General features: G+C 51.0%; 1 protein-coding gene across 3 annotated transcripts in view; it reads right to left on the bottom strand.

Moving 5' to 3' along the window:
- cadm2b (cell adhesion molecule 2b) overlaps window positions 1-18,158 on the bottom strand; it is a 276,056-nt gene that overhangs the window by 230,421 nt on the left and 27,477 nt on the right. The window lies entirely within an intron of this gene.

Raw genomic sequence — 18,158 nt, 5'->3', positions numbered from 1 at the left:
CCCGTGCAGCTACTCGCAGAACGGCTCCAGGTCTCGGGTGAGTTCCCGGCTTTCTGTCTGGATCCTCTGTGGCTCTCAGTGCCCCTCGGTGCTGGACCCAGGCCAGGATCCGGCTGTGCAGATTTAGTTATTTGTCACGTACAAATCGAAACGCACAGTGAAGTGTGTCGTTAACACAGTGAAGGGCAGCCTGTAAGTGTGATTCTGGAGCCAGTATGGTGCCCACAACACACGAGGCCAAACTCATACATCGAAACAGTGAAGTGTAAACGGTGTGAGGATGCACAGGGGGCAGCCCGCAAGTGCTGCCATGCTGCTGGCACCGACATAGGATGCCCCCCTGTGTGGCAGACCAACACAAGCAACAACACCGCACTGTTCACACCCCCCCGCCCCCCATACACAGACAGGCCTCACTCCCCAGGACTGGTCGTCTCTGGCTCTCCACTCCAATGGGGTCTGGCTGGGTCTGACCGGGTGATGGTCTCTCTGGCTTTGAGAACGTAATGTCTCCTGGTGTCACTCGGCTGAGCCACTGATGGTTTATTGAAATTCTCAGTAGTAAACCCTGGTTGCCGTCTCTACAGGGACTTTGTCTTTCCCCTGCACTCAGGATCAATCACTGCCAGCACTCGCAGAGACAGATTTAGTTAAACTCGTGTAACACTTACCCAACAGGCTGGTATATGTCTAGGGGAAAAGGAGATCCAGCCACACCCCAACCCCACCTCCCGTACACGCAGGTGCTGTGAGAATCGAGTTTATGCCTCGCGCCCGCCCATAGTATCAAACCCACAACAAATACCGTTATGAAATACACTTTAAAGAGTTTACTAAAATTAGAAGAGTATTAGGCAATACAATATATATGCAAGGGAAAAAAACAAAAGGCGCCAACTTATCAAAGTTCAGTCAGTTTAGTGCACATCGTTGGAGCTCAACCATCGAACCATTCAACCCCTCGTCGCTTGCCTCCGACCTCCACGTCTTCGCACCTGGGACCACCCCCGGTGGTCTTCCGAGCAGTGCAGCGCACGTCCACCTTCCTCGGCGTCTTCCTCCCGACTCCCCACCAAAAGCCCACGAAAACCCCTCCCCCATGTGCCCAGCCTCACAAGACAAAATAACATTCCCCATTGGTTAACAAATGAATACAATTACCATATCAGCAAGTATAAAGCAAAACAACTGTGAGAGAAACACTTATCAGACAAAGAAGCATTCCTACTCTTAACAAACCAAACAAACCCATTTTGAGTAACATACACAGGACATTGTACACTCGACATCGTGTTAGACACAGGCACGGTGTCTGAAGGGCCTATCTCGGGGCTGTGCTCTACAGTCTGGGCTCTGTGTCCTGAACATGTTTGGATTGGATGGCACTTAGAAACAAGAGTGCTGTTCAGTTCTGGTCATCTCCTTACAGGAAGGATGTGGGGGCTTCAGAGAGGCTGCAGAGGAGATTTTCCAGGGTGCTGCCTGGTTTAAAGAGGATGCCTTATGAGGATAGGCTGAGTGAGCTGGGGCTTTTCTCCATGGAGTGAAGGAGGATGAGAGGTGACTTGATAGAGGTGTACAAGATGACAAGAGGCACAGGTCGAGTGGACAGCCAGAGACTTTCTCCCAGGGTGGAAATGGCTATCCGTGGAATAATTTTACGGTAATTGTGAGAAAATATAGAGGGGATGTCAGGGTTAGGTTTTTCAGACAGAACACTCTGCCAGAGGTGGTGGTAGAGGCAGTTACATTAGGGACATTTAAGAGACTCTTAGATGGGCAAGTAGAGACAACTTCACTTTGTCAAACATCCCTCCAGCGTTTGAAATAATCAAAATAAAGGACATTATTCCCATTTGAAGATCAGATAAAAAGCCTGCTTGAACCGTGCTGATTTCAGAAACACTCACAATGACAGAAACCTCAGATGCAGCACAGACGTGGAACCTGCCAACACCGGCCTGGAATTCCTCTGGGCGCTCTGCTCTCCTCCCATATTTCAAAGATGTACCATATATCAGGGTGGGGATCTGACGAGGAGCTACGTTTGCACCTGAAATGTGACAATACTTGTGGGCTTCCTCCCAGCACATCCTCGGTCTGTGTTGGTTGTTGATGCAAATGATTCATTTCACTGTCTGCTTTGCTGCTTCAACATACATCCGACAAATAAAGCTAAACCTTGTCTTTAATGAGGGAGGGTCACGCTGTGGGCAGGTGGTATCGAGGAAGGGTCACACTGTGGGAGGGGTGATACTGAGGGAGGGTCACGCTGTGGGCAGGTGGTATCGAGGAAGGGTCACACTGTGGGAGGGGTGATACTGAGGGAGGGTCACGCTGTGGGCAGGTGGTATCGAGGAAGGGTCACACTGTGGGAGGGGTGATACTGAGGGAGGGTCACGCTGTGGGCAGGTGGTATCGAGGGAGGATCACACTGTGGGAGGGTGGTACTGAGGAAGGGTCACACTGTGGGAGGGGCGGTACTGAGGGAGGGTCACGCTGTGGGCGGGTGGTATCGAGGGAGGATCACACTGTGGGAGGGGTGGTACTGAGGGAGGGTCACGCTGTGGGCTGGTGGTATCGAGGGAGGATCACACTGTGGGAGGGGTGGTACTGAGGAAGGGTCACACTGTGGGAGGGGCGGTACTGAGAGAGGGTCACGCTGTGGGAGGGTGGTACTGAGGGAGGGTCACACTGTGGGAGGGTGGTACTGAGGAAGGGTCACACTGTGGGAGGGGTGGTACTGAGGGAGGGTCACACTGTGGGAGAGGTGGTACTGAGGGAAGGTCAGACTGTGGGAGGGGTGGTACTGAGGGAGGGTCACACTGTGGGAGGGGTGGTACTGAGGGAGGGTCACGCTGTGGGAGGGGCGGGTACTGAGGGATGGTCACTCTGTGGGAGAGGTGGTACTGAGGGAGGGTCACACTGTGGGAGGGGTGGTACTGAGGGAGGGTCATGCTGTGGGAGGGGCGGGTACTGAGGGATGGTCACTCTGTGGGAGGGGTGGTACTGAGGGAGGGTCACACTGTGGGAGGGGTGGTACTGAGGGAGGGTCACGCTGTGGGAGGGGTGGTACTGAGGGAGAGTCACACTGTGGGAGGGGTGGTACTGAGTGACGGTCACTCTGTGGGAGGGGCGGGTACTGAGGGACGGTCACGCTGTGGGAGAGGTGGTACTGAGGGAGGGTCACACTGTGGGAGGGGTGGTACTGAGGGAGAGTCACACTGTGGGAGGGGTTGTACTGAGGGATGTTCACACTGTGGGAGGGGCTGTACTGAGGGATGGTCACACTGTGGGAGGGGCGGTACTGAGGGAGGGTCAGACTGTGGGAGGGGCATACTGAGGGAGGGTCACATCATGGGAGGGGGCGGTACTGAGGGAGGGTCACACTGTGGGAGAGGTGGTACTGAGGGAGGGTCACACTGTGGGAGGGGAGGTACTGAGGGAGGGACACATTGTGGGAGGGTCACACTGTGGGAGGGGTGGTACTGAGGGAAGGACACACTGTGGGAGGGGCGGGTACTGAGGGATGGTCACACTGTGGGAGGGGTTGTACCGAGGGATGGTCACACTGTGGGAGGGGCGGTACCGAGGGAAGGTCACACTGTGGGAGAGGTGGTACCGAGGGAAGGTCACGCTGTGGGAGGGGTGGTACCGAGGGAGGGTCACACTGTGGGAGGGGTGGTACTGAGGGATGGTCACACTGTGGGAGGGGTGGTACCGAGGGATGGTCACACTGTGGGAGGGGCGGTACTGAGGGAGGGTCAGACTGTGGGAGGGGCATGCTGAGGGAGGGTCACATCGTGGGAGGGGCGGTACTGAGGGAGGGTCACGCTGTGGGAGGGGTGGTACTGAGGGAGAGTCACACTGTGGGAGGGGTGGTACTGAGTGACGGTCACTCTGTGGGAGGGGCGGTACTGAGGGACGGTCACGCTGTGGGAGAGGTGGTACTGAGGGAGGGTCACACTGTGGGAGGGGTGGTACTGAGGGAGAGTCACACTGTGGGAGGGGTTGTACTGAGGGATGTTCACACTGTGGGAGGGGCTGTACTGAGGGATGGTCACACTGTGGGAGGGGCGGTACTGAGGGAGGGTCAGACTGTGGGAGGGGCATACTGAGGGAGGGTCACATCATGGGAGGGGCGGTACTGAGGGAGGGTCACACTGTGGGAGAGGTGGTACTGAGGGAGGGTCACACTGTGGGAGGGGAGGTACTGAGGGAGGGACACATTGTGGGAGGGTCACACTGTGGGAGGGGTGGTACTGAGGGAAGGACACACTGTGGGAGGGGCGGGTACTGAGGGATGGTCACACTGTGGGAGGGGTTGTACCGAGGGATGGTCACACTGTGGGAGGGGCGGGTACCGAGGGAAGGTCACACTGTGGGAGAGGTGGTACCGAGGGAAGGTCACGCTGTGGGAGGGGTGGTACCGAGGGAGGGTCACACTGTGGGAGGGGTTGTACCGAGGGATGGTCACACTGTGGGAGGGGCGGGTACCGAGGGAAGGTCACACTGTGGGAGAGGTGGTACCGAGGGAAGGTCACGCTGTGGGAGGGGTGGTACCGAGGGAGGGTCACACTGTGGGAGGGGTGGTACTGAGGGATGGTCACACTGTGGGAGGGGTGGTACCGAGGGATGGTCACACTGTGGGAGGGGCGGTACTGAGGGAGGGTCAGACTGTGGGAGGGGCATGCTGAGGGAGGGTCACACTGTGGGAGCTCTCTCTCCTAAAGTTGGAGATTTGCAGGAAAATTGCCAAAGAACGGTTTTGGAGGCTGCCGGATGACTTTGGCAGTGTGGAATATCACCTTGGCCGCAGAGCGACGCAGTTTCCTTGCCTGGAAGGATTTGTTTTGGTGAAGATTTACTGTCTGAGTCCCTCAGCGCTGAGCAGCGAGTGTGGCTGGCAGAGTTCGAGTCTGACTTTGCCGGGTATGGGGATGAATTTATTTAGTTTGTAACAGTGGAAACCCCCCCGCTGATCGGAGGGCGACTGGATGAAGAGGATTTTGGATTTCAGAGCAGCGTACAGGCCGGGGAATCTCTTTGCGGCTGCTGCGCAGAAAGTGCTGAGCTTTCTTCCCAGTCTATCCACTCCCTCTCCTCTCCCGTCCCGTCTCGGCTCTGAACTGTTTCATTTTGACTGTTTGATGGTGTTCCGCTGCGTGCAGACTTTGTAATTTCCCAGCGCCAGTGTTTGAATTTTTGAATTCTGGCTGGGTGGCTCCGCCAAACTCCTACATACAAGTTGCTGGCCCAGTGGTTACAACTGACCGGTTCAAATCATTGGCTCGAAAGAACGCTGTACAGTGTTCTGCCCCGCTACATCCGGTAGGAATGCCAGTATGAAGGCCATGGCAGAGACTGTTGGAGGACGTGAGGGCATTGTTGTTGGGTTTGAACGGGAAACCTGTTTTATCTGAAGTCACCACAGGGTGTGTTTTTGGTCCCGAGTCAGAGCTTAAAGATGGGGAGGGTTTTTATGCAATTGGAGCCTGTGCTGGGCCCTGAGCAGATGCTAATCCCCTCTGAAGTCTACCCCCATCTCCCTGACAAGGCCCTCTTCCCCTATCTGTGCTCTATAGGTGAGGTGCTTTTGAAAATAACCCCGCTACGGTACAGGGCACCCATGGGGTTATAAGCACCTATTCTCATTTCAGCATTGTCTGCTTATGGTTCATTTTGAGGGGCATTACTATACTGTCCCGTGGACCATGGGTCACCTGAGGTGCCACACCTGTCAGGTCGGAACATGGGGTGGGTTCAGGTGGTGGGAAGGAAGGTGAAAAAGCATCTGAAGGCTTCTCCTCCAGAAATGGAGTGGGCTGTGGCTGTTGAATCGAGCCTGGAGTGTCCTGTGGCTCCCAAAATCCAGCAAGAGCCTGGAGAAGTCAGAGGAGGGGTGTTAGTGCTGGAGGCTGAGGATGCCTCTGAAATAGAGCTCAGCGTGCCTCCTGAAATGATGAAGGGCCGTGTTCCCTGAGACTGGGGATCAGGAACCTCTGGAGGATTTACCCCCGGTAAAGGCCGTATGTGCGGAGTTTGTTCCCTCAGAGTTGGAGGATAGCCCTGTGGTACAGGGGTCCTCTGCTGGGGTGGCATCTCTGGAACATGCCCCCTCCGGGCTGCTGAGCGGTACCACTGTAGTGGACTCATCTGGGGACAGACTTGCCTTCAGCTGAGACTGTATTCACAGCACATATTCCACGAGGGAAACCGGAGCTAGCTTGGAACACCATCTTGTGCAGTTAGAAACATAGAAAACCTACAGCACAATACAGGCCCTTCAGCCCACAGTGCTGTGCTGAACATGTTCCTACCTCAGAAATTACCGAGGGTTACCCATAGCCCTCTATTTTTCTAAGCTCCATGTACCTATCCAGGAGTCCTTTCAAACACCCTATCGTATCCACCTCCACTACTGTTGCCGGCAGCCTATTCCACACACTCACCACTCTCTGAGTAAAAAACTTACCCCTGACATCTCCTCTGTACCTACTCCCCAGCACCTTAAATCTGTGTCCTCTTGTGTTAGCCATTTCAGCCCTGGGAAAAAGCCTCTGACTATACACATGATCAATGCCTCTCATCATCTTATACAACTCTATCAAGACACCTCTCATCCTCCGTCACCCCAAGGAGAAAAGGCCAAGTTCACTCAACCCATTCTCATAAAGCATGCTCACCAATCCAGCCAACATCTTTGTAAATCTCCTCTGCACCCCTTCTATTGTTTCCACATCCTTCCTGTAATGAGGCGACTAGAACTGAGCACAGTTCTTCAAGTGGGGTCTGACCAGGGTCCTATAAAGCTATAATATTACCTCTCAACTCTTAAACTCAATCCCATGGTTGATAAAGGCCAATACACCATACGTCTTCTTAACCACACAGTCAACTTGTGTAGCAGCTTTGAGTGTCCTATGGACTCCAAGATCCCTCTGATCCTCCACACTGCCAAGAATCTTACCATTAATACTATATTCTGCCATCATATTTGACCTACCTCTCACTTATCCGGGTTGAATTTCATCTGTCACTTCTCAGCCCAGTTTTGCATCCTATCACTGTCCCACTGTAAACTCTGACAGCTCTCCACACTGTCCACAACACCCCCAACCTTTGTGTCATCAGCAAATTTACTAACCCATCCCTCCACTTCCTCGTCCAGGTCTTTTATAAAAATCACAAAGAGTAGGGGTTCCAGAACAGATCCCTGAGGCACTCCACTGGTCACCGGCCTCCATGCAGAACATGACTCATTTACAACCACACTTTGCCTTCTGTGGACAAGCCACAAAGCAATGTCCCCTTGGATCCCATGCCTCCTTACTTTCTCAATAAGCCTTACATAGGGAACCTTATCAAATGCCTTGCTGAAATCCATATACACTACATCTACTGCTCTTCCTTCATCAATGTTTTTAGTCACATCCTCAAAAAATTCAATCAGGCTCGTAAGGCACGACCTGCTTTTGACAAAGCCATGCTGACTATTCCTAATCATATTATGCCTCTCCAAATATTCATAAATTCTGCCTCTCAGGATCTTCTCCATCAACTTACCAACCACTGAAGTATGACTCACTGGTCAATAACTTCCTGGGCTATCTCTACGCACTTTCTTGAATAAGGGAACAGCATCTGCCACCCTCCAATCCTCTGGAAACTCTCCCATACCCCATTGCTGATACAAAGATCATCGTCAGAGGCTCAGCAATCTCCTCCCTCACCTCCACTGTAGTCTGGGGTACATCTCATCCGGTCCTGGTGACTTATCCAACTTGATGCTTTCCAAAAGCTCCAGCACATCCTCTTTCTTAATGTCTATATGCTCAAGCTTTACAGTCCACTGTAAGTCATCCATACGATCGCCAAGGTCCTTTTCCACAGTGAATACTGAAGCAAAGTATTCATAAAATACCTCTCCTCTTGTAGGCTTATATATATATTGTGTCAGGAAAACTTCCTGAACACACTTAACAAACTCCACCCCATCTAAACCCTTTGGTCTAGGGACACAAAAATACAACTGCAGATGCTGTGGATCAAAGAATACGTACACGACGCTGGAAGAACTGAGCAGGTCAGGCAGCATCCGTGAGAAAAGAGTAGTCAACGTTTCGGGCCGAGACCCTTCATCAGGAATGGGAGATGGTCTAGGGAGATGCCAATCAATATTTGGGAAATTAAGATCTCAAACTACGACGACCTTGTTGTTATTACTCCTTTCCAGAATCTGTCTCTCTATCTGCTCCTCGATGTCCCTGTTACTATTGGGTGGTCTATAAAAAACACCCAGTAGAGTTATTGACTCCTTCTTGTTCCTAACTTCCACCCACAGAGACTCCGTAGACAACCCCTCCATGACTTCCTCCTTTTCTGCAGCCGTGACACTGTCTCTGATCAGCAGTGCCACACCCCCACCTCTTTTGCCTCCCTCCCTGTCCTTTCTGAAACATCTAATGCCTGGCACTCAAAGTAACAATTCCTGCCCCTGAGCCATCCAAGTCTCTGTAATGGCCACAACATCATAGCTCCAAGTACTGATCCACGCTCTAAGCTAATCTGCGTTGTTCATAATACTCCTTGCATTAAAATAGGCACATCTCAAACATCGATCTGAGCGCGTCCTTTCTCTATCACCTGCCTATCCTCCCTCTCACACTGCTTTCTCTATTTGTGAGCTATCAGCCTGTTCCTCCATCTCTTCAGTTTGCTTCCCACCACACCACACCAGCTTTTCTAGTTTAAACTCTCCCCAGTAGCAAACTTCCCTGTCAGGATGTTGGTCCCCCCTCGGATTCAAGTACAACCCGTCCTTCTTGTACAGGTCACGCCTGCCCCAAAAGAGGTCCCAATGATCCAGAAATCTGAATCCCTGCCCCCTGCTCCAATCCCTCGACCACGCATTTATCCTCCACCTCACTCTATTCCTATACTCACTGTTGCATGGCACAGGCAGTAATCCCGAGATTACTATCTTTGTGGTCCTGCTTCTCAACTTCCTTCCTAACTCCCTGTAGTCTGTTTTCAGGACCTCTTCCCTTTTCCTACCTACGTTGTTGGTACCAATATGTACCATGACCTCTGGCTGTTCACCTTCCCACCGCAGGATATCTTGGACGCGATCCGAAGCATCCTGGACCCTGGCACCTGGGAGGCAAACTACCATCCGAGATTCTTTCCTGTGTCCACAGAATCGCCAGTCTGACCCCCTGACTATAGAGTCCCCTATCACTACTGTCATCCTCTTCCCTTCCCTACCCTTCTGAGCCACAGGGCCAGACTCTGTGCCAGAGGCACAGCCGCTGCCATTTCCCCCAGGTAGGCTGCCCCCCCCCCCCAACAGTACTCAAACAGGAGTACTTACTGTTTAGGGGGTCAGTCACAGGGGTACTCTCTAGTGTCTGACTCTTGCCCTTTGCTCTCCTGACTGTTACCCGCTTATCTGTCTCCCCAGGCCCCGGTGTGACCACCTGTCTATAGCTCCTCTCTATCAACTCCTCACTCTCCCCAACCAGACAAAGGTCATCGAGCTGCATCTCCAGTTCCCTAACGTGGTCCTGAAGGAGCTGCAGCTCGACGCACCTGGTGCAGATATGGCCGTCCGGGAGGCTGGGAGAGTCCAGGACATCCCAGTACCTAACACTGGCCTCACAGACATACTTCCTATTCCTCATAAGCAACCTACCTCGCTTTGACCCGTTATCGCCGAAGCCCCATTGAACCAATGCCCTCCTACTCTGTCACCCTCTACTCCATCGCCTGCTCCTCCTACACCTGCTCTATAAAGCTGCCTTTTAAATCCTTCCCGCCGGTCTAACTTGCTGACGCACATTAATTACTGGGATTGTGTCCCAAGGGTTGGTGAAGGAGGGGACTCTCCTGGCACTGATCCCGGGGAGGGTGACACAGTGTGGAGATGGGCATGGCCCAGCAGGCTCGGATCCTGGCTCTGCGAGGGATTCTGCACCCAGGGATGTGGGGCCTCTCTCTATCAATGGCCTGGGGATGTGGTCTCCCATTGTGAAGAGCGGAGTGATCATATCGGGAGCAGATGATAACTGCTTGGATGGTGACGACAGCGTGGGATGTGGTGAGGGGGGGAGGAGGAGGACACTTTTGAGGCGGACTCCCTCGACCTTGGCACTGAGTCACAGTCTGTGGCGGAGTTCTGGCAGTTCGTGAAGGACTACTGGAGGAAACCGTTCAAGACTGATCGCTGGTCGGGTCTGTGAGGGGCTGTTCAAAAGGAGGTGAAAGGAGCAGAAGTGACCCGTAATGAGAGGCGCCATTTTAAGAGGCTCCTGGAGTCCCTGGAGAAGGGTTGTGGGTGCTTCCCCTGTACATTAGGGACCTGGGGTGGGAGGTGTTGCATCGGGCAGTACCGGATTTTTGAGCAGGTCCAGTGGGCAGGAGAGTCAGTGTACACGGAACGTGAGAGGTTGCAGCCACTCTCTGAGTTTCTCAAGGGGCTGTTGCCGAGGTTCTGGCTGAAGTTCAGCCCCGCGCTCCTCATCTACGGTCACCCTATCGGGAGGGTTGTGAGGAGGATCTCCTAGTTGGCTTGGTCCTGGGCCTGGCCAAGATGGCCATTCCCGGGTCTCGGCGGCAGAAAGTGGAGAGCGCTGCCCGGGCCGACTGCCTGAGGATACGTTCGTTCCTAGGTGTCCTTGGAGAGGGAGCATCCGGACACAACGGGTAGATTGGGAGTTTTCCGTGAGTGGCGGGCTCCTCTGGGGAATCAAATACTTTACAGACAGCAGTAATGATATTTCAATCTGAACATCGTCACTGTCTTGTAAATCCTGAATGTCTGAGATTTTTATGTAAATAAGGTTTTATAGTTTTGTCAGTAAAGGAGGACCCTCAAGCACATGGGTGCCACAGTAGCGTAGCGGTTAGTGTGATGCTATTACAGCTCAGGATGTTCCAGAGTTTGGAGTTCGATTCCGGCGCTAGCTGGAAGGAGCCTGTGTACGTCCCCCCCATGGAATGCATGCATTTTTGCTGGGTGTTCCGGATTCATCCCAAATCCCAAAGATATAGGAGGTTGATAGGTCATTGTGATTAGGTTAGGGGGAGCTGGGACAGCGCGGCTCAAAGGACCAGCAGGGGCTGACTCGGCCTGTGTTGTCAAGTAAATAAATAACATAACATAAACTCGATTAGCTTCGACTGGAACCTTGGCCGGCAGTGACTGCAGAGTCTGTCTCTGTGAACATGCGGACATGGTGTAATGAGTCAGGGGATCTTTTCCTGACTAGGATGGGTCCTGGGTTAACTCCCAGACTGAGCATGTTGGGAAAACTCCCAGACCCATCACGTCTTCCTCTTCCCTCCACTTTGTCCCACCCATTCCCCAGACCTACAGGAGGGAAGGCTCACCTTTTGAAGCAGTTCATCCCAGCGTGCCAAGTGAGTGTCGGGAATTGCTGGAGCCTCTGGTTCAGTTCTGGTGTCTGTTTCTCAGCACCATGTTCAGGAGAGGGAGGTGGGGGCTAATCTACTTGCTGTCTCTGTGACTGTGTAGGTCTCCTTCTGAGTACATCACTGTCCTTCCTTCACCCAACTATTGGTAAGGGCTCATTAATGTCATGTGCAATGTAACACAGTGAAAAATGTCATCTACACAATACCGGCCCAACGTTTCCTCCCACATTCCAAGATACATGGGTTTGGGTTAGTGGGCGTGGGCATGCTACGTTGATGCCAGAGGTGTGGGGAGACTTGTGGGCTGCCTCCGGCACATCCTCAGACTGTTTTAATTGTTCATACTGATCAGTTCATGTCTTCACCATCGTATGATGTGGCTGATCATGGTCTTTCCACGGCCATCGTGCAATGCAGGCAGTCATGGTCTCCCCATGACCACCACTGTGTTTGGTAAATTTTCTATACAAGTGGTTTGCCATTGCCTTCTTCTGGTTAGTGTTTTTACAAGAAGGGTGACACCAGCCATTATCAACACTCTTCAAAGATTGTCCACCAGGCATCAGTGGTCACATAACCAGGACTTGTGATATGCACCAGCTGCTCACACGACCATCCACCACCTGCTCCATGGCTATACAGGACCCTGACCGGGGGCTCAGCAGGTGCTACACCTTGCCCAAGGGTGGCCTGCAGGCTAGTGGAGGGAAGGAGCACCAGTTCTGCCTTAGGAACAGTGTGGATGACAAGGACCAGGTTGTTCTCCTTGTGCCCACGTAAATAAAGTGTGACTGAGGAGTAGGTGTGAGTTTTAAAAGTCCCAGTTAATCGGTGGCAACAAGGGCAAGGAGCGGGGAGGGGAGAGGTATAGGAGGGGTTAATTGGATTTCCAGCATCTGCAGATTTTTTTCTTGTTTGGGGTTGGTTGGATGCCATATTGGAGAGCTGATGTGGCCCTGGCCTGCAGCAGTGGCCGTAATGGGTAATGTAATGTTCAAACAGTGAAGGCTAATTGTCTGTAAATTAAACCGTAGTCACTGGCCTCCAGTTAATGGTTTATTGTTTACAACACCACCTTCTCAGTCCTTCAATGAAATGTGTGTTGTTCCACAAACTCCGTTGACAGTGGCAATGACTGAAAACATACAGAGGGCATTCTGTCCTCCGCGCACATAGAACGGAGATGAGAAGGAATTCTTTAGCCCGAGGGTGGTGAATCTGTGGAATTCACTGCCACAAACAGCTGTGGAGGCCAAGTCATTGGGTATATTTAAAGCAGAGGTGTCAAAAGGTATTGGGAGGAGGCAGGAGAATGGGGTTGAGAGGGATAATATATCAGCCATGATGGGATGGTGGAGGAGATTAGATGGGCCAAATGGCCTAATTCTGTCCCTACAGCACCCTTTGGCCCACGATGTTGAAATCTTTGGTGTTGGAGTAAATATTGATAGGAGGGTCACAGACCCAGTTCTGCCCTGTAATCGGCCACTGTCAGGCTCAGGGTCATAACTGACCCTCAGCCCTGTGTCTGACAGTCACTGCCCTCCAGAGAGCATACATCACAGAACAGAAACAGTATAGCACCATATAGGCCTTCTGGCCGACCATGCATGACGCCAAATTGAATTAATCCCATCTTTGTGCTCATCGCCCTCCATTCCATGTTGTCTAAATACATCAATCACTTCTACCTCCACCACCCAAAGCAGTAGATCCAGGCCCTCACCACCACCTGCCCCTTACACCTCTGTTAAACTAACTTCCTCTCACAATTAATGGGTAGGCACTCAGTGGGAGATGCTTTGTCTGGTCAGTGGGAAGGGATATGGCATGTCTGGCTCCTGAGGACATCTTGTCTGAACAGCTCCCATCGGTTATAGGACCTATCAATCAATCTATCCCCTCCTCCCTCTCCCTCTCTCTGTCTCCCCTCCCCTCTCTCTCTCTCCCCCTCCCTCTCCCTCTCCCTCTCCCCCTCCCCTCTCTCCATCTCCCCCTCCCTCTCCCTCTCTCCCTCTCCCCCTCCCCTCTCCCTCTCTCCCCTCCCTCTCTCCCCCTCCCTCTCCCTCTCTCCCTCTCCCCCTCCCCTCTCTCCCCTTCCCCTCTCTCTCCCTCTCTTCCTCCCCCTCCCAAAGCAATTGGAAGTGGCAATAGCACAGGTTTTCTGCCTGGGCAGGAGGTTCCAGAGCGAGGTTATTCCCCCAAGTTGGGAAGTCTAAAACTATTTGGCTTGGGTTTTTGGTGAGACGGGAAAGAATAGAGAGGGACCCAAGGGGTAACTTTTTCACAAAGTGGTGGTGATCTGTGGTCAAACTGTCAGTTAAGAAACACTTGGATAGGTACAGTACATGGAGGCATGGGGTTAGAGGAACGCAGGAGGTTGGGACTAGCTGGGTGGGCACCATAGTCAGAAGGGACTGGTTGGGACAAAAGGTATCTGTGCAGCATGGTTCTGTGTCTGTAAACCTCTCCCCACTCATGCAGCTCATTAAAATGTGTGGGCTTTGGGAGGTCGGCCTCTGAGGTGCTATGACCACATAATCAGCACCGAACCCTCCTCTCTGCCGACATCAAATGCTTGGTGCTCACAGTCAAACTCTGCCTCCCCCACTTACCCCCACTCTGGGGGAGTCACTGACAAGCCATCCTTCAGGGGTGAGGGGTGGGGAGTTCCCCTCCCATCTGTCTCTCGTCAAGATGCCCCAATGACTCAATGAGATGGAATCACAGTGACTCTGCAACTGAATCTCCTAGCTCACGCTCAGTTTCCAGTTGTGAATTATTAATTCATGGCAAGGTTAGTTATGTTACTAGATTGCAGTAACCATGACAACTACTGCTTCACAATTCTCAGATTGCACAGAGTCTCTCAGTTTGAATAATTATATTTTATCTCCAAGGCCAGTCAGAGGGTATTCGGACTGAACAATGCGAAGAAAACTCTCGCATGGAGATTTACATTAGAGTGGTTACTCAGACTCTGTGAGGCTGATAAACTCAGCAAGAGTTGGGATTATCTGAGGGGGGTTTCTAGCAGGAAAAAAAAAACAAGAATGTTGCTGGGACTTTAGGAACTGAGTTACATGGAAGTTTGAATAGGTTAGGCCTTTATTCCCTGGAGTGTAGGAGACTGAGGGGAGATTTGATAGAGGTATACAAAATTCTGTGGGGTATAGATGGGGTAAATACAAGCAGGCATTTTCCATTGAGGTGGGTGGGACTAGAATTAGAGGTCATGAGTTAAGAGCGAAAGGTGAATTATTTAATGAGGGTGAATTTCTTCACTCAGAGGGTGGTAAGAGAGTGGAATGATCTGCCAGCAGATTTAACAAACACAGGTTCGATTTCACCGTTTAGGAGAAGTTTGGATAGGTACAGGGCTGTGGTCCAGGTGCAGGTCGATGGGACGAGGTGGAAACGGTTTTGTATAACCTAGATGGACCGAAGGGCGTGGTTCTGGGCGTGCTTTATGACTTCACAAGCCATCAGTGGGCAGGGACATCAGTGTTCAGCGTGGCCTTCCCATTCCCCGACCCAGGCCAAGAGGAAATAGCAGCTAATTCCTGAAGCCCCCACATTGTAAGCAGCCACATAGGAAGAGCCTCACCAGAAGGGCAAAGGGAGAACTCTTTCAAGGGTGATCTGGATAGACAGTATGTGCTGGTGTGTGGATCGTAATGTGAGGTGTTAGATCATTGGGGTCATTGTGATAAGGAGTGTGTTGTGTCATGGTATAGAGGAGTTGAGGAGTGTGTTATGTCATGGTATAGAGGAGTTGGGTCACTGTTTGGGACTGTTACTTCAGAAAGCATCAGCACAGGGCCAAACTCACTGAATGGGACCATCTTGGGTGGGTATCTTGGTCAGTGTGAAGCAGTTGCACTGATCACTAAAGACTTCATTCAGTTAAAGAGCCATGAGGTAATGTTGCAGTTCTATAAAACCTTGGTTAGACCACACTTGGAATATTGTGTTCAGTTCTGGTTCTCTCATTATAGGAAGGATCTGCAAGACTTAGAGAGGTTGCAGAGGAGTTTTACCAGGATGCTGCCTGTCTTAGAAGGATAGGTTGTGTGAGTGGGGCTTTCTTTTTATAGAACATAGAAATCTACAGCACATTACAGGCCCTTCAGCCCACAATGTTTGGTCGATCATGTAACCTACTTTAGAAACTGCCTAGAATTTCCCTAACACATAGCCCTCTATTTTTCTAAGCTCCATGTACCTATCTAAGAGATTCTTAAAATACCCTATTGTATCCACTTCCACCATCACCACCGACAGTGCATTCCACGCACCCACCACTCTCTGAGTGAAAAACCTACCCTTGACATCCCCTCAGTACTTATTTCCAAGCACCTCAAAACTATGCCCCCTCATGTTAGCCATTTCAGCCCTGGGAAAAAGCCTCTGACTATCCACACGATCAATGCCCTTCATCATCTTATACACTTTGATCAGGTCACCTCTCATCCTCCATCGTTCCAAGAAGAAAAGGCCAAGTTCACACAACCTATTCTCATAAGGGACACCCTCCAATCCAGGCAACATCCTTGTAAATCTCTTCTGCATTCTCTCTATAGTATCCACATCCTTCCTGTAGTGAGGTGACCAGAACTGAACACAGTAATCCAAGTGGGATCTGACCAATATCTTATTTAGCTGTAACATTATCTCATGGCTCTTGAACTCAATCCCACGGTTGATGAAAGCCAACACACCACAGGCCTTCTTACCAACACTGTCAACCTGTGCAGCAGCTTTGAGTGTCCTATCGACATGGACCCCAAGATCTCTCAGATCTTCCACAATGCCAAGAGTCTTACCATTAATATATTTTGTCTTCAAATTGGACCTACCAAAATGACCCACTTCACACTTATCTGGGTTGAACTCCATCTGCCACTTCTCAGCCCGATTCTGCATCCTACTGGTGTGCTGCTGTAGCCTCTGACAACCCTCCAGACTATCCACAACACCCCCAACCTTTGTGTCATTCTTTGTCTCCTCAGAACAAAGAAGGATGAAAAGGGACTTGATAGAGGTATACAAGACAATAAGAGGCATAGATAGAGTGGACAGCAGAGATTTTTTCCCAGGGTGGAAGTGACTAACACAAAGGAGCATAACTTTAAGGTGATTGAAGTAAGGGGGGTTCAGAGGTAGTTTTTTTACACAGAAGCTGGTGGGTATGTGGAATCCCTATCGGGGTGGTGGCTGAGGCAGATACATTACGGGCGTTTAAGAGACACGTGGATGATAGCAAAATGGAGGGAAATGTAGGAAGAAAGGGTTAGATTGATTTTAGAGTAGGTTAAAATGTTGGCACAACATTATGGGCTAAAGGGCCTGTAGTGCGCTGTAATGTTCTATGTAACAACATTTCTTTCAGTTTGTAATTCTGCCACTTGTGTGTGAAGGTGCTATGGAGTTGGTTCATAGACAGTAGTTGGGAGCTAGGTGAGGAAATCAAGACTTGACCAATATCAAGTGGCTTTAGTGTCCTTGGACCTATGAACAGAGAGGTGGAACCATCCACCAGAATGCTGGTATAAAGTGGTCACTAACACCACTCACTATCAGGAAAATACCTTCTCTTTGTTGCTATCAGGGAGGAGGGGAAGTAGTCTGAAGACAAGCACTCAATGATTCAGGAACATCTTCTTCCCCTCTGCCGTTTCTAAAATGACAATAGATCCAAGTACACTACCCTACGCTACCATTTTTGCACACCTTATTTGTTTATGGAATTTACAGGAATTTTATGTCTCTGCACTGTACTGCTGCCACAAAACAACAAAGTTCACACCGTTCCTTTAGATATTTATAGACACAGTGTGGAGTAGGTCCTTCCTTTCAGCCGTGCCACCCAGCAACCCACCTATTCAACCCTAGCCTAGTCACGGACAATTTGCAATGACCAGTTAACCTACTGACCGGTATGTATCTGGACTCTGGGAGGAAACTGGAGCACCCGGAGGAATCCCACGCATCCCATGGGGAGAACGTACAAATGACATCAGAGCTGCTCTGAGCTCCAACAGCTTTGCTGCCTTCATGCCTCAGTCTAGGTCAATGATTGTGATTGTGGGTCTGAGTGAGCTCACTGTTGGAAATGGCTGGGCAGTTCCAGTCAAAACTGACTTGTTTGGGAATGTTGGCTCCCAGGATAATGGGAATCCACTGGACAGAGATCAGCACTGGGCATTGTGCCTATCCTTTCTACCAGGCAAGCCCAGCTTCCCAGGCCAAAGTAGACTGAGTCATAGAGTATCAGAAACGAGCAGCACAGAAACAGGCCCTTCATCAACCTATGCCTAGTACCATCAACCTGCACCAGGACCTGTGTCACCTTTTTCTAATGATTTGATTTCATTTTATACCAACAGAACAACTCCACCTCCTGTGCTTTGCTGCCTGTCCCTTTAATACAACGTGCATCCTTGGACATTAAGCTCCCATCTATAATCTTCTTTCATAACACCTTCAGTTCTGTATTCACCCTTCTCAAATTTTTCCACTTTTTACATTGCAACTCATGCTGTTGACTGCCATTTTGCCCTGTCAACAGCCTCTCCTCACTATGCATTGCCCCTGTTTGTAAACCAGCTCCCTATGCAGAACCTTGTCATAGGCCCCATTCATGTCATTGGTACCTACATGGACCATGACATCTGGCTGTTCACCTGCTACTTAAGAATGCTGAGGATTTGATCCGAGAT

The sequence above is a fragment of the Hemitrygon akajei genome, chromosome 5 (assembly GCF_048418815.1).
Source record: "Hemitrygon akajei chromosome 5, sHemAka1.3, whole genome shotgun sequence".
Classification (NCBI taxonomy): Eukaryota; Metazoa; Chordata; class Chondrichthyes; order Myliobatiformes; family Dasyatidae; genus Hemitrygon; species Hemitrygon akajei.
This window is presented reverse-complemented; position numbering and strand designations above follow the sequence as displayed.